Genomic DNA, 16,946 nt, shown 5'->3' on the forward strand with positions numbered 1-16,946 from the left:
TACATCTTGACTATGGCAGGAAAAATATTACCTAAAGTAGTAAATATTTTGGTGAAGTTAAGCATAATAGCATTCTTGTGTGTAATTTCAGCACTGCCAATGTGCAAGTTTGATAGAGGGTTAGCTAAAAAAAATTGCTAGTAAAGTATAGCAAATAACCGTTGGCTATAACTTGTGAATACGATATAGCAAAAGAAAAAAAAAAAAAAATGCAGTCTACAGTATTTCAAAGGTTGTGGTGTTTGTTGGAAGACTTAATTTGGTGAGAGAAAAATATTGATACTGATTTGTGGTAACTAAAACTTCCGAAACTCCTCTGAAGCCTTAAACCCCATCAAGAATGTATAGACAAGAAACGCCCCAAAACAGGAAAAGCATATTATAAATTTTCTCAACACTTCTCCAGTAAGATTATGTTTTTCATTGGAGTAGACGTAGTTTGAATTTTAAAATCATGATAATTCTCTCAGAGATACTAGGTATATTAATATCATAAAAGTTTAGTTGTAAAGGTAAATTGTAGGCTACGGGGCATATATTCTCATCCAACTCTTCTATGTCGAGTCTAATATAATTTATGTGGGTTTTATACATTGAATTACATTTTCAGTGTTAGAAATGTTGGTGATAATTTATTTTTTAGTCTCCAAAAACAGAGATTTAACTTTTAAATTCTCACTTCATGATGTACATGACAGTTAGGGTAGCCTACTGCTGTTAGCAAGCCCATTTTCACTATATGTTTATAATTTAAAAACAATATAGTTTTTATAAGAAGTAAACATAGATGCTCAAGTCAAGGCTTTGCTCTAAAATGGGCAATTATGACGATAGGTCAAATGATGTGTTAATTTCTTTCTTATTGTCATAAAATATGCTAAAAGTCTTCATTAGAGTCCGGTATTTGTAAATGGGCAAGTGTCATTAACACTTTTAAAGCAAATTGCTACATAGTTCGAGCTCCATTCTTCCTTAAAGCAAATTGCTACATAGTTCGAGCTCCATTCTTCCTTAAAGCAAATTGCTACATAGTTCGAGCTCCATTCTTCCTTAAAGCAAATTGCTACATAGTTCGAGCTCCATTCTTCCTTAAAGCAAATTGCTACATAGTTCGAGCTCCATTCTTCCTTAAAGCAAATTGCTACATAGTTCGAGCTCCATTCTTCCTTAAAGCAAATTGCTACATAGTTCAAGCTCCATTCTTCCCAATAGTTTCTAGTAGTGCCTACAACCTCAACGTCCTTGTGAGCTAGTGAGGGGGTTTTGGGGTGGGGGTAGCCTATAGGTCTATCATCTGAGTCCTCAGTAGCCATTGCCCAGCCCTTCCTGGTCCTTGCCTGGGTGGAAGGGGGCTTATGTATATATTATCGGCCTCTAGGACGTAGTCCTACCCCTTGTTTCTGCTAATCATGAATTACATATTAATGTATTTTTGAAAATTTACATGTAAAATTAGTTAGACTACACTTTGGGAACTATGTGAGGATTATTTGTGATTTGAAGATGACGATTCGTCTGGAAATAAGTACATGTATGATATATATCTATAAGATAAGATTACCAGTTAGGCCTACATAAGATGGACTCATCTTGAAACAATGGACTGGTATTTTGTTAGAGATAAAAGATAGCATCATCCTTAGTTCCTTGAATAAAAAATGAAATATCCTCTTGCCAACTTAAACAATCTAGTTACCACTGCAAATACAGTGTAGGCCTGTAGGTGTTCAGTTAACGCAATATGAATAAATCTTATTGCCTCTTGTTTTGTTTGAGTTTTTATAGATTATATAGGAAATATTTATTTTAATGATGTTACTGTTTTTAAAATATTTCATTATTCCTTGATTCTTTTCCTCAAGGGCTATTTTTCTTGTTGGGGCCCCTGAGCTTATAGCATCCTGCTTTTCCAACTAAGGTTGTAGCTTAGCAAGCAACAATAATAATGATAATATTGCCTTAGAAGGCGAGTCTTGAGCTACGGAACTTTCGTCGCACAAAGTCTCTGATGATATTAATTCGAGTGTAACTTCAGATTATTCCAGATAATTTTAAAATGCCTCGTGTTCCTTCGACCATAGTATGATTGGAATGACAATTTTAATGGAAATGCTAACATAAAAAAAACATTGTCAGAATTAATAAGGCAAAAAAAAGAGGCAGTTTTATCTCTCTCTCTCTCTCTCTCTCTCTCTCTCTCTCTCTCTCTCTCTCTCTCTCTCTCTCTCTCTCTCTCTCTCTCTCTCTCTCTCTCTCTCTCTCTCTAACACACACACATATTTCTTAATCAAAATAATGTCAATTTACCTACTATTATTCTCATTAGATTGAAATGAATACATTACTTCAGTTAGTCGATGAACTTACAAGAAAATAAAGCATATTTTATTTTGTCATCTTTGGCAAGTCACTAGTTCCATTGGAAGAAATGAATGAGAATATTCAATTGATTGAAATTTGTATATTTTTGAAGTTTTTGGAGCTAGTTTTTTTTTTTTTTTTTTTTTTTTTGCATAAATAAATATTATTTTATTAGAAAATAACATTGTTTAGATACTCTTCATATATCGTAGAGACGTCAGTAAAATATTTGCTACTTTTCAGTATAGTTTTTGGTTGCTGTGTGACCCCAAAGGACTTAAATACGATATATTTTGCTCTGTAAGTCTTCTATGAATATTTTTGGATATATAGTTATCACTATTAAGCATTTAGAGCATTACTGTTTTGTGTGTGGTTATAGTGAATGAAAATGGGAGAAGATGATAATAGCGATAATAGCCAAAAATTACATAAAATAGAGGTCAGGTGATATTGTAATAATTTTAAACCGAGATAGTCGTGAAACCAGATAAATAATTAAACTCTGGGAATTAAAAAAAAGGAAGAATTTTTTCGTGATTGAGAAAATGTGATAGCGATAATGCACGAATTAAAAAGTTCTCAGTACTGGAGTACTCCAGTGTTACTAAGGTTCCTACTTTTAAGCCACTTATCAAAGAAAATGACCTCAAGCTTTGTTTCTGTTGGTGAAAATCGCTACTTTTTCTATAACTGTTTTCTGCCTCTGTTCGAAAGTACGAACTTTTTAGTCAACAATTCTTTTAGTTTTTAATCCATATCATGATTGAAAATTTTGATTAATCACAATATTTAAGCTTTTCTGATGATTGAAATTTTCACATTAATATTGATTTGAATTTCAGATTGAAATACAAGTATTTTTAAAAGGAAATACCGTGTCCGATAGCTAAGAATCTATATTATATGTATTTTATTCTTTTTAAATTCTACGTATTTCTAAAGGTAATTCTCACCTGAATTTTATCCATATACTAGTTTATTAATCTATTCTCTCAAAACTATATATTTTTTTTTTGTGAAATTAAGGACATTCTTTATGATGTGACAGATTATTTATTCATAGATACAAAAAATATAAATGTGCTCACGATTGCTTTAGAAGATAACCCACATCCATATTGAATTAAACTGATTTATTTAGAGTTTAAAACAATTATAATGAGATACAAATACTATAGAAAATACAGAAAATTCACCATTTGGAAAATCAAGACAAGGATTAGAAAATTACAATATAAATTGATTTTATATTTATGAGCCAATTTTCTTTATGATAATGATTAGCCAGGTACTTTATAATGGAAATATCACAATTAATGTGACATAATTACTAATTAGGATAAACCATGACTTCAAAAACAATGACTATTTTAAAGAATTGTCATAATTGTATTGGTTGCGTCAGCTGTGGTTGGAGTTTTGGTGTGTGGTAGATAAACCATTAGTTCCTCTATGATTTTTTTTTTCTTTTACCTTGATTAGCCCATTGATATGTTTGCATATGGTATTCAGTGGTACACACACACACACACACACACACACACACACACACACACATATATATATATATATATATATATATATATATATATATATATATATATATATATATATATATATATATATATATATATATATATATATATGTGTGTGTGTGTGTGTGTGTGTGTGTGTGTGACTGTGTTTCACACTTATTTATTGACGTAGTACATTGCATGAATTATTAAAAGATTGGGTTCCCTCTGTTGCTATACGTAATTCAAATATGATAGTTTGATGACATAAAAATTACTTAAAATCATGTGAAGTCATAAAGCACTACTTGATGCGAAATATTTCCAGTAATATCGTGATATTAGACATTATAGAAGTTTTGATATCATAAATACATAATAATGATATGAATGGATAATTTTCTGGTTTATCATTTAATTTAAACCTTTTGGATCTTTTCGGTTTGAGTGCCTATCGAATTTAAATGTTTTTTTTTTTGTTTTATTCCAAAGTATGTATTTTGATGTGGAAAACCCTAAAATGATTTATTAACACTTAAATTGGCTTATATCAATCAATATCTTATTGAAATGCTGCGATTTCTCTGTGCGCTTTCTTGATTTTCAGGGCACTACTGAACCTAAGAAAACCCACCTAACCTAGCATAGGGGCCCTGTATCCCTACCTAGGCCTACCGGGGGGGGGGGGGGCGCTCCGCCCCCCCCTGCGACCCCCCATTAAGGCCACAGTGATTTTCGGGACACTACCGAACCTAATACAACCACCTAACCTAGGGCCCTGTACCCCTACCTAGGCCTAGCCCCTGCGACCCTCCCCCCTTACAGCCACTACCTATCACATCCATCAATAAATAATTTCTCCACAAAATGGTTATCATTTTTGGGTTTTCCACATCAAAATACATACATTGGAATAAAAAAAACATTAAAATTCGATAGGCACTCAAACCGAAAAGACCCCAAGAGGGTTTGGGATCTGATAGTAGGCTACTATCCTTTCATATACAATTCTGCTTCATTTAATATATTTATCCCCTCTTGCTTGAGGGTACATTCGGGTATACTGTTCTATCTAATTTCTCTTCGTGATTTGTTAAGGGTTTTTTTTTATAGCGTATATATGAAATATTTGTTTTGGTGTACTTGCTGTTCTTAGAATGTTTTATTTTTCCTTGTTTCCTTTCCTCACTGGGCTATTTTCCCTGTTGGGGCCCCTGGGCTTATAGCATTCTGCTTTTCCAACTAGGGTTGTAGCTTAGCAAATAATAATAATAATAATAATAATAATATTTGCCATTATCTGGGTAACAGTTGCGATCTTTAAAATATTTTCTGGAAGATTTTTCAAAAAAATTTTCTATCGCTTACATCTACAGCAAATACCTTTGTTCCACCAGCCAATGACAGAGTTCATTTAGATTCCCTGACCAATGAAAACGGAGGTATTGATACTTTGTTGGACATTCGTTTTGGTGGAGGCCTCTGATTGGCTAAGACAAAACCCGCGTGAAGGAGAACCAAGATTGAAGACTCGGTAACAGTTTAAAGCGGGGTTTACACGGGCGAGCAGCTCGTCGAGCCCGGTTGTCGAGCCTACTTGTAGAACGGCTCGAAGAGCTTTCAGACAGTACATCGAACCTCAGTGTGCCTCGTGCTAAAAACAACGTCAACATGTCTCTCGACCAGGACGATTTGATAGCCATTGCTTTAGCAGTGGCACTAAGAAGGAAAAAAAAAAAAAGATCAAAGTGGACGAAGGATTGGCTACTAAAAAGAGAGAAATTTTCACATACCAACTTGCTTATTGCTTTAAAATTAAGGCTTTAAAATTAGTTCTTTCAATATTTCATGCAGAGCCGCTATTCCTTTGTTTCTGGCTACTTTATTGGAATAGTCTTTTGATTTAACTTTCCATAAAGCTGGATGAGCTCGATATGTATGTATGAAATCAAATTACGACTTCCTTCTCATTCTTGCTTTCATTAATGGCAGCCATTATTCATTTCTTTGATGATGTTTCCTCTAGCAGGTTTGAAAAAAAAACTGAGGTTCGATGCTCGACACCCGTTCACACGTTCACACCGCTCGTCAAACAATGTAGCTCCGCCCACAAAAGTCAAGATGAGCCTGACTTTCATCGAGCCGCTCGACGAGCGCGCTCGACAACCAAATACCCCGTTTACACGCTCGAACATCAATGCAAACACAGGGTTGTCGAGCCAGGCTCGACGAGCTGCTCGCTCGTGTAAACCCCGCTTAAGACGTTTGACTATCTTGACAAGTGCTTGGACCTTGGGTTTTGTTGTGAAACCGTTTTATAGAACCGTATTTTCCTGGAGTTAAAACTCCAGGAGGAGGTAAGAATACTCGCAAGACGATAAGTATATGATTGTCGAAAGGTATATGGGAGTTAGATGTCCTAGCGGTTAACATAATCGTAAAATAGTGGAAATTTTTACATTGTTCAGATTTGCAAATGGCAGGTTGGTACCTCGGGTCCCTGGTAAAAATTGTGTTGTTTAGAATGGTCCTGAATTAAACGCAATTGAAGAGGTTAGACTAGATTAGCAAATGGATAATCATCGGATAAGGAAATGAAATAATCTTGTGGCTGGGATTTCAAACATTACGTATCTTTGACCAGCTGTTTGTCATTAATTGGAAGGATTTTCTGCAATGGCATGATACTGTCAATTTCGTGTGATACCCAGAGTATTTAATTACTAGTATATTAACATTTAGTTGCGCCAAATGGTGATCATTGATGTAAACGGTAGTTTGAAATTGTCAGTTGGAAACAGAAAGCCGAGTTAGTTAATAAAAGTGTCTTGTTAATATTAGTTGTGGTAATGCTAATTTCAAATTACTCGCCAATGAAGTTGTTGGTTGATAAAGATACAAAAACCTTTGAATAGAAAGTGCATCTTCGTTGCTGAAAAGGGGGATATTTTACGTATTAACTTTAATCGGAATAACTAGTGTAACTCTGAAATCTTCATTTACAAAGAGGAAATTTAAGACCTTATTGGGTGAGGGCTTCGATTGTGATGATTTAACAGTAAGCGAGCAATAAGCGATGTGAAATGTTGAATGCTTTCGAACGAACATGACAAAATAAAGGTGGAGGTCCTGTACTTTAAGGGCTGCTCATCTGGTCCTGTACATTAGGGGAACTCTACTCTCTACAGGACCTCCACCGTCGTTTTGTGATGTTCAGTCTGAAAACTTAACATTTCTCAATGCGTATTATTCGCTCTTTGTTTGATCATCTCTATCAAAACACTCGCAGAATAAGGTCTTCAGTTTCCTCTTGAAAGCCTTGATATCTTCAATTATTCGGATGTCTCGTGGGGGCTTATTATATAGTCTCGGGGCCGCATATTTAAAGGCTCTAGGGCCTACAGTAGACATGTATCTAGGTTCCGATAGTTTGAAACCATCTGTAACTATTCTCGTATCAGGACGATTTGTTGGTTGCACAATATGTAGCAATTCTCCAAGACATTTTGGACGACCGGTGTAATGGTCTGTCCCCCCCCCCCCCCGTTCGAAATTCCCCACGTGGGAAATATGGCGCAGGATATATATCTCCCCGGGGGAACTTTGTCCCAGGGTAATATAACCCCCCCCCCCTCTGGGCCAAGATTTCCCCTTTGCTTGGTGGAGGTAACCATTATTTAGGGTGGGGGGAAAAACAGACCATTACACCGGGTCATAAAAGTAAGTCATTAATTTCTTTAATTTTAATATTTTTAGAGTGCACAGTTCAACATTACCTCTTACCAGTACAAGTTTGTGACCTGGGAAGGGGGTCCGGGGGCTTGACCCCGCTAGGGGTTGTGACCTGGGAAGGGGGTCCGGGGTCTTGCCCCCGGCTAGGGGTTGTGACCTGGGAACTTCTAGGTTAGGTTAGGTGAGTTTGTTAGGTTCTGTACCCTTTTGTACCTTTTTATATTTTGTGTAAAGGGTATATGCAAAAATGCTTTAAAATACACATGTTAACATTATCGTAGCATTTCTAACGTTAGCAATGGCATCGTAACGTTGCATAACATTATTTCAATATTCCTAATTAACCAAACTGTAACTACTACGAATTTGGGTGAATCATTTTATTTCTTTTCACGCTCAGGGGGAGTAGGAAATGGCATACCCTGGTAAGAGGGGTACCCCGATAGGTACACTCGAAACCACACTCACCCACAAATTGCCGAACCAGCGGGTTGTAGTTTGGAAAGGGGGAAGTTGAAAATATGTCATATCGCGCTCTTAACTTTTTAAATATATAGACGTCATTTGTAACAGCTCGGGTACAATAGTGAAAGAATAAAGTTCATGCATTATCGGAGACTGTGGAAATTGTGGTGGTATTCATGAATCGAAGCAATTTCCTCTTGATTTCGTCAAATGCATTAACTGTTTGAGACTGGAAAGTAAGATACCTAACAGGGATAATTCGAAAAGTTGCAAACTATTTTTGTGCAAACAAAATGCAAACGCCTCTCATATATTCAAATATTTTCCATTGCTTTGGTTATCAATAGAAAATGAATTAGAGTTTATATACGGGAAGTCTTCTAAGGTTCTAACATTATGGGGTAGATCGTTTTGTGGTTGCAAAAACTTGCAATAATTGCGCTGTTTCGTTGTAGATTTGACAGCTTGAATCGAATTGTTAGCTCAACTCGGTTACGTTAGTTGCTAATACGTACGTTCGAGAGAGAGAGAGAGAGAGAGAGAGAGAGAGAGAGAGAGAGAGAGAGAGAGAGAGTTCAGTGCCGTACTCGAGAAACTCCACTAGACAGGATAGGCAGTAGGCCTATAGATGATTTGAGTACAGTGATACCTCGGTACTCGACCATAATCCGTTCGAGATCCGTGTTCGACCTCCGATTTGTTCGAGTACCGAATTTTTTTTCCCCATAAGAAATAATGGTATATATTCTATTCCGTTCCCAAGCACTCGAACAGGCCCAAAATATTAATAAAACGTGTACCTAAACAACAATAATTATCTAAATGTGTATGAAATTGGTCAGAAAATCCTATAAAACAATTTTAAACCATTTACTGTACTAAAATAAAACAATTTTAAACCATTTTCTGTACTGTAGTGAACATACCTTTGAGCAGCGGTTCGATGGCATACAGGGATGGATGTGGAGAGGATGGAAGGGGGAGGTTACTGCTTGGAAGGAGAGTCCCCTTCCATGATGTGGCGGGGTAGTTCTCCTTCAGGAGTTGTTTCTCTCTCCAATGAAAGGGTGGGCAGATCTATTTCAGGGGTTTCTTCTCTTCTTTGTCTCTTCTTTGGAGGAGAAACAGGCTTTGATGTAGCAGCTTTCTTTTCTTTTGTGAAAAACTGGTCTATTGTTAATTGTTTCTTCCTCCTCTGCAGTATTCTTCGAAAATGATGAATACCTGTTCTATTACGAATACCTGTTCTATTACGAAACTTTTCAAACCAACCCCTGCTCGCTTTAAATGTAAATGAATCACTTTCACTGGTACTCGGACTTTTCTTCACTAATTCTTCATAGATATGCAACGCTTTTTCACAAATGAACGCTTCACTAACACTTTCCCCGGCCAACTGTTTTTCTTTAATAAATATTAAAAGCAACTTTTCCATCTCCTCAATCACTTGTGGCCTTTGCTTAGTTACCGCCGTAACTCCCGTTGCAACATTCGCCTTCTTAATCATTTCTTTATGCTTTAAAAACGTAGAAATGGTCGACTTCGCCATTCCGTATTCTACCGCTAAATCGGACACTCGTACACCATTCTCATATTTCGCTATAATTTCCTTCTTCAACTCGATCGTTGTTCGCACTGTTTTCCTCTTCTCCTTCCCCTTAACACTCATTACTTTCTTGGGACTCATTATGAAAGCTAAAAAAGCAATTAAAAGCACTGAAAATCACTAAATCACAACGAATGCTGATCGCGCGTTGTCTGAGTGACGCTCTCGAGAGAACTGATGCTTCCCGAACAAGCGAGAGTGGCCGAGATGGCGCGATCATCACAAAGCCCATGCGGTCGTCACGTGTTCGGCTGGTCGAGTACCGAATTTTTGGTCGAGCACCGCAGCAAAAATTTCTCGAAAATTTTGGTCGAACTCCGAATTGTTCGAGTATAGAGTCGTTCGACTACCGAGGTATCACTGTAAACAGCTTTTTTTTTTTTTTCATTCCGTTAACTGAAATGAGGGATATTGTTACCAGGTAAATGGTTTTCTTTGAATTCAGAATTGTTGGAAACCTTATTGAGTTATGATGAGTAAATAATTCGAGATATACATTTGATATCCCAAACGAAGATAATTCTGAATCAAGTGCAGTAAGAAAAAATTATCCCTGATGGAAATCGCGTAGGTACAATGCTTTTGTCATTTGTTCTTAGATACTGAACTTAGGTTTAATTCACTATGTATATCATTATAGGAAGTTTGATTGTGGTTTATTATTTTTTTTAATGAATCTTTTCTCTATTAGTTCGCTTGAAGACTTTCTCATAAAAGTGTCAAGTGTGGAGCCGAACACTTGTCATTCGTGTTCCCAATTTAATTTACAATTTCATTAGTTTCTTGGGCATCAGATTTACTTGTTACATAGATTTATTGCAAATAACTAATACATAAAATTAATTTCAAAGCCGTATATCTATTAGTCAAATTTGAACTGGCATTTTAAACCTATGAGTTTGTACACAACGTTTTAAATAGTGCAATTTCAAAGGTTTGTTAGTCCCCAATTTTAGCCTCAACCATAAAGAAGGGAAAACGCGGAAAATATTGGCCATATTGGAAGGAAAATTAACTCGAAAACTATATAAAGTCCATGAATAAGAAGCCCTATGAAAACTTTAACTGCTTTGAATCTTAACTACGGTTAAAGCGCGTGTCTTTCAAAGCAGTTAAGCTTTTCAATAATGTATAGTTGAATAGTTTTAAAACACTTTTTGAAGGCCAACCTTATTGTATCACTCGATTCCCTTCGTCCTGCAGTTTCTAGCGATGTTGGACGATGTGGAGCATCATAATCTGTAGCCTACATCACATTTTAAACTTTCACATCGTAATTTTATAACCTACACATCGCATAGTATAACAAACATTGCATTTTATAACCAATGCATTGCATTTATTAACCACTTTAAATCTGATTTTATATCCACGTCACATCAGATTTTATAACCACGTTGCATCTGATTTTATAGCCACGACACATTGGATTTTATAACCACAACACATGGGAATTTATAATCACATCACGTCTAATTTTATAACTAGGGTACATCGGATTTTATAACATCACATCGGGTTTTATAGCTAAGACACATCTGCTTTTATAACATTACATTAGATTTTATAACCTTCTCGTGTGATTTAATAACCTATGTCACATTTGATTTTTATAACCAAGTCACATCGGATTTTATAACCTTGCCACATCAGGTTTTATAATCACTATACATCTGATTTTATAATCAGGTCATATGTGATTTTATAACCAGGTCACATCTAATTTTATAACCATGTCACATCTGATTTTATAACCACGTCACGTCTGGTTTTAAAACCATGTCATGTTCACATCGGATTTTATAACCACGTCACTTTTACATCGGATTTTATAACCACGTCACTTTCACATCAGATTTTATAACCAAGTCACTTTCACATCGGATTTTATATACATGTCACTTTCATATCTGATTTTATAAACTCGTCACTTTCACATCATATTTTATAACCACGTCACTTTCACATCGGATTTTATAACCACGTTACTTTCGCATCGGAGATTATAACCTATTACTTTCACTTCGGATTTTATAACCACGTTACTTTCACGTCGGATTTTATAAACACGTCACTTTCACATCGGATTTTATAACTACATCACGTTCACATCAGATTTTATAAACTTCACTTTCATATCGGATTTTATAACCACGTCACTTTCACTTCAGATTTTATAACCACGTTACTTTCACTTCAGATTTTATAACCACGTTACTTTCACATCGGATTTTATAACCTCGTTACTTTCACTTTGGATTTTATAACCACGTTACTTTCACTTCAGATTTTATAACCACGTCACTTTCACATCGGATTTTATAACCTCGTTACTTTCACTTTGGATTTTATAACCACATCACTTTCACATAGGATTTCATAACCGCGTCACTTTCACATCAGATTTTATATACATGTCCCTTTCACATCGTATTTTATAACCACGTTACCTTCACATCAGATTTTATTAAAATGTCACTTTCACATCGGATTTTATAACGACATTACTTTCACTTCGGATTTTATAACTACGTTACTTTCACTTCGGATTTTATAACCACGTTACGTTGACATCAGATTTTATAAACATGTCACTTTCACATCGGATTTAATAACCACGTCACTTTCTCATCAGATTTTATAACCACATTACTTTCACATCGGATTTTATAACCACGTTACTTTCACATCGGATTTTATAACCACGTCACTTTCACGTCGGAGTTTATAAACACGTTATGTTCACATCAGATTTTATAAACACATCACTTTCACATCGGATTTTATAACCACGTTATTTTCACTTCAGATTTTATAACTGCGTTACTTTCACACCGGATTTTATAAATACGTCACTTTCACATCAGATTTTATAAACATGTCATTTTCATATCGGATTTCATAACCGCGTTACTTTCACATCGGCTTTTAAAACCATGTTACGTTCACATCAGATTTTATATACATGTCTTTCACATCGGATTTTAAAACCACGTTACGTTCACATAGGATTTTATAAACATGTCACTTTCACATCGGGTTTTATAAGCACATTACTTTCACTTCGGATTTTATAGCCACGTTACTTTCACTTTGGATTTTATAACCACGTCACTTTCACATCGGATTTTAAAACCACGTTACGTTCACATCAGATTTTATGAACATGTCACTTTCACATTGGGTTTTATAACCATGTTACTTTCACGTCAGATTTTATAAGCACGTTACTTTCACTTCGGATTTTATAACCACGTTACTGTCACGTCGGATTTTATAGCCACGTTACTTTCACTTTGGATTTTATAACCACGTCACTTTCACATCGGATTTTAAAACCACGTTACGTTCACATCAGATTTTATGAACATGTCACTTTCACATTGGGTTTTATAACCATGTTACTTTCACGTCAGATTTTATAAGCACGTTACTTTCACTTCGGATTTTATAACCACGTTACTGTCACGTCGGATTTTATAGCCACGTTACTTACACTACGGATTTTATAACCACGTTACCTTCATATCGGATTTTATAACCACGTTACTTTCAAATCGTAATTTATAACCACTTACTTTCAGTTTGGATTTTATAACCACGTTACTTTCACATCGGATTTTATAAACACGTTACTTTCACTTCGGATTTTATAACCACGTCACTTTCACATCGGATTTTACAACCACGTTACGTTCACATCAGATTTTATATACATGTCACCTTCACATCGGATTTTATAAACACATCAAATTCACATCTGATTTTATAAACTCTTTACTTTCACTTCGGATTTTATAACCACGTCACTTTCACATCGGATTTTATAACCACGTTACCTTCACATCAGATTTTATATACATGTCTCTTTCACATCGGATTTTAAAACCACGTTACGTTCACATCAGATTTTATAAACATGTCACTTTCACGTCGGATTTTATAAGCACGTTACTTTCACTTCGGATTTTATAACCACGTTACTGTCACGTCGGATTTTATAACCACGTTACTTACACTACGGATTTTATAACCACGTTACCTTCACATCAGATTTTATAACCACGTTACTTTAAAATCGGATTTCATAACCACGTTACTTTCACGTCGGATTTTATAACCACGTTACTTTCACTTTGGATTTTATAACCACGTTACTTTCACTTGGGATTTTATAACCACGTCACTTTCACATCGGATTTTAAAACCACGTTACGTTCACATCAGATTTTATAAACATGTCACTTTCACATTGGGTTTTATAACCATGTTACTTTCACGTCGGATTTTATAAGCACGTTACTTTCACTTCGGATTTTATAACCACGTTACTGTCACGTCGGATTTTATAAGCACGTTACTTACACTACGGATTTTATAACCACGTTACCTTCACATCGGATTTTATAACCACGTTACTTTTAAATCGGAATTTATAACCACTTACTTTCAGTTTGGATGTTTTAACCACGTTACTTTCACGTCAGATTTTATAAGCACGTTACTTTCACTTCGGATTTTATAACCACGGCACTTTCACATCGGATTTTACAACCACGTTACGTCCACATCAGATTTTATATACATGTCACCTTCACATCGGATTTTATAACCACATCAAGTTCACATCTGATTTTATAAACTCTTTACTTTCACTTCGGATTTTATAACCACGTCACTTTCACATCGGATTTTATAACCACGTTACGTTCACATCAGATTTTATAAACGTGTCACTTTCACATCGGATTTAATAACCACGTCACTTTCACATCGGATTTAATAACCACGTCACTTTCACATCGGATTTAATAACCACGTCACTTTCACATCGGATTTTATAAACACGTTACTTTCACATCGGATTTTATAACCACGTCACTTTCACATCGGATTTTATAAACACGTTACTTTCACATCGGATTTCATAACCACGTCACTTTCACATCGGATTTTATAACCACGTTACTTTCACATCGGATTTAATAACCACGTCACTTTCACATCGGATTTTATAACCACGTTACTTTCACAAAGGATTTCATAACCACGTTACTTTCACATCGGATTTCATAACCACGTTACTTTCACATCGGATTTATAACCACTTTACTTTCACATCGTATTTCATAACCACGTTACTTTCACATCGGATTTTATAACCACGTTACTTTCACATCGGATTTATAACCACTTTACTTTCACATCGTATTTCATAACCACGTCACTTTCACATCGGATTTTATAACCACGTTACTTTCACATCGGATTTAATAACCACGTCACTTTCACATCGGATTTTATAAACACGTTACTTTCACATCGGATTTAATAACCACGTCACTTTCACATCGGATTTTATAAACACGTTACTTTCACATCGGATTTCATAACCACGTCACTTTCACATCGGATTTTATAACCACGTTACTTTCACATCGGAATCAATAACCACGTCACTTTCACATCGGATTTTATGACCACGTTACTTTCACAAAGGATTTCATAACCACGTTACTTTCACATCGGATTTCATAACCACGTTACTTTCACATCGGATTTATAACCACTTTACTTTCACATCGTTTTTCATAACCACGTTACTTTCACATTGGATTTCATAACCACGTTACTTTCACATCGGATTTCATAAATACGTTACTTTCACATCGGATTTCATAAATACGTTACTTTCACATCGGATTTTATAACCACGTTACTTTCACTTCGGATTTTATAACCACGTTACTTTCACTTCGGATTTTATAACCACGTTACTTTCACTTCGGATTTTATAACCACGTTACTTTCACTTCGGATTTTATAACCACGTTACTTTCACTTCGGATTTTATAACCACGTTACTTTCACGTCGGATTTTATAACCGCGTTACTTTCACGTCGGATTTTATAACCACGTTACTTTCACGTCAGATTTTATAACCACGTTACTTTCACGTCGGATTTTATAAACACGTCACTTTCACATCGGATTTTATAACCACGTCACTTTCTCATCGGATTTTATAAACACGTTACGTTCACATCAGATTTTATAAACACATCACTTTCACATCGGATTTATAACAACGTTACTTTCACTTTAGATTTTATAACCGCGTCACTTTCACACCGGATTTTATAAACACGTCTTTTACATCAGATTTTATAAACATGTCACTTTCACATCGGATTTTATAACCACGTTACTTTCACGTCAGATTTTATAACCACGTTACTTTCACGTCGGATTTTATAAGCACGTTACTTTCACTTCGGATTTTATAACCACGTCACTTTCACATCGGATTTTACAACCACGTTACGTTCAAATCAGATTTTATATACATGTCACCTTCACATCGGATTTTATAACCACATCAAGTTCACATCTGATTTTATAAACTCTTTATTTTCACTTCGGATTTTATAACCACGTCACTTTCACATCGGATTTTATAACCACGTTACGTTCACATCAGATTTTATAAACATGTCACTTTCACATCGGATTTAATAACCACGTCACTTTCACATCGGATTTTAAAACCACGTTACTTTCACTTTGGATTTTATAAGCACGTTACTTTCACTTCGGATTTTATAACCACGTCACTTTCACATTGGATTTTACAACCATGTTACGTTCACATCAGATTTTATATACATGTCGCCTTCACATCAGATTTTATAACCACATCAAGTTCACATGTGATTTTATAAACTCTTTACTTTCACTTCGGATTTTATAACCACGTCACTTTCACATCGGATTTTATAAACATGTCACTTTCACATCGGATTTAATAACCACGTCACTTTCACATGGGATTTATAACCACTTTACTTTCACATCGGATTTCATGACCACGTTACTTTCACATCGGATTTCATAACCACGTTACTTTCACATCGTATTTCATAACCACGTTACTTTCACATCAGATTTCATAACCACGTTACTTTCACATCGGATTTTATAACCACGTTACTTTCACATCGGATTTCATAACCACGTTACTTTCACATCGTATTTCATAACCACGTTACTTTCACATCAGATTTCATAACCACGTTACTTTCACATCAGATTTTATAAACACATCACTTTCACATCGGATTTTATAACCACGTTACTTTCACTTCGGATTTTATAACCGCGTCACTTTCACACCGGATTTTATAAACATGTCTCTTTCACATCAGATTTTATAAACATGTCACTTTCACATCGGATTTTATAACCACGTTACTTTCACTTCGGA

General features: G+C 35.3%; 1 long non-coding RNA gene across 2 annotated transcripts in view; it reads left to right on the plus strand.

Moving 5' to 3' along the window:
- The first annotated feature begins 6,100 nt into the window (after positions 1 to 6,100).
- Positions 6,101 to 16,946, plus strand: part of LOC137622059 (uncharacterized) — a 28,846-nt gene continuing 18,000 nt past the window's right edge. Inside the window, exon 1 of one of the 2 annotated variants that reach the window (XR_011040340.1) lies at positions 6,101 to 6,235. This is a non-coding gene — a long non-coding RNA (uncharacterized lncRNA). Of the gene's footprint in view, positions 6,236 to 6,268; positions 6,362 to 16,946 lie in introns of those variants that run through there. The other variant, XR_011040341.1, reaches the window with a different exon arrangement.

This window comes from Palaemon carinicauda, chromosome 28 (assembly GCF_036898095.1).
Source record: "Palaemon carinicauda isolate YSFRI2023 chromosome 28, ASM3689809v2, whole genome shotgun sequence".
NCBI lineage: Eukaryota > Metazoa > Arthropoda > Malacostraca > Decapoda > Palaemonidae > Palaemon > Palaemon carinicauda.